The sequence below is a fragment of the Rhagoletis pomonella genome, unplaced genomic scaffold, assembly GCF_013731165.1.
Source record: "Rhagoletis pomonella isolate Grant_MI unplaced genomic scaffold, Rhpom_1.0 Rhpom_scaffold_00007, whole genome shotgun sequence".
Taxonomy (NCBI): domain Eukaryota; kingdom Metazoa; phylum Arthropoda; class Insecta; order Diptera; family Tephritidae; genus Rhagoletis; species Rhagoletis pomonella.
This window is the reverse complement of record NW_023458561.1, coordinates 30,906,977-30,907,310: the sequence shown is the minus strand read 5'-3', so window position 1 is coordinate 30,907,310 and position 334 is coordinate 30,906,977. Positions and strand designations below refer to the sequence as shown.

At 23.1% G+C, this 334-nt stretch overlaps 1 protein-coding gene across 4 annotated transcripts in view; it reads left to right on the top strand.

Moving 5' to 3' along the window:
- LOC118742580 overlaps positions 1-334 on the top strand; it is a gene marked incomplete at its 5' end in the record, with an annotated part of 108,103 nt that overhangs the window by 96,651 nt on the left and 11,118 nt on the right.

Genomic DNA, 334 nt, shown 5'->3' with positions numbered 1-334 from the left:
ATATTCATATTCGTAATTATATTCATATTCGTAATTATATTCATATTCGTATTCATATTCATATTTGTATTCATATTCATATTCACATTCATATTTGTATTCATACTCGTATTCATATTCACATTCATATTTGTATTCATACATATATTCATATTTGTGTTCATATTTATATTCATATTTGCATTAGTGTTTGTATTCATACCTATTCGTATTCATTTTGGTATTCATATTCGTATTCATACTCGAATTCATATTCGTATTCATACTCGAATTCATATTCGTATTCTTATTCGTATTCATATTCGTATTCATATTCGTATTCATATTCGTATTC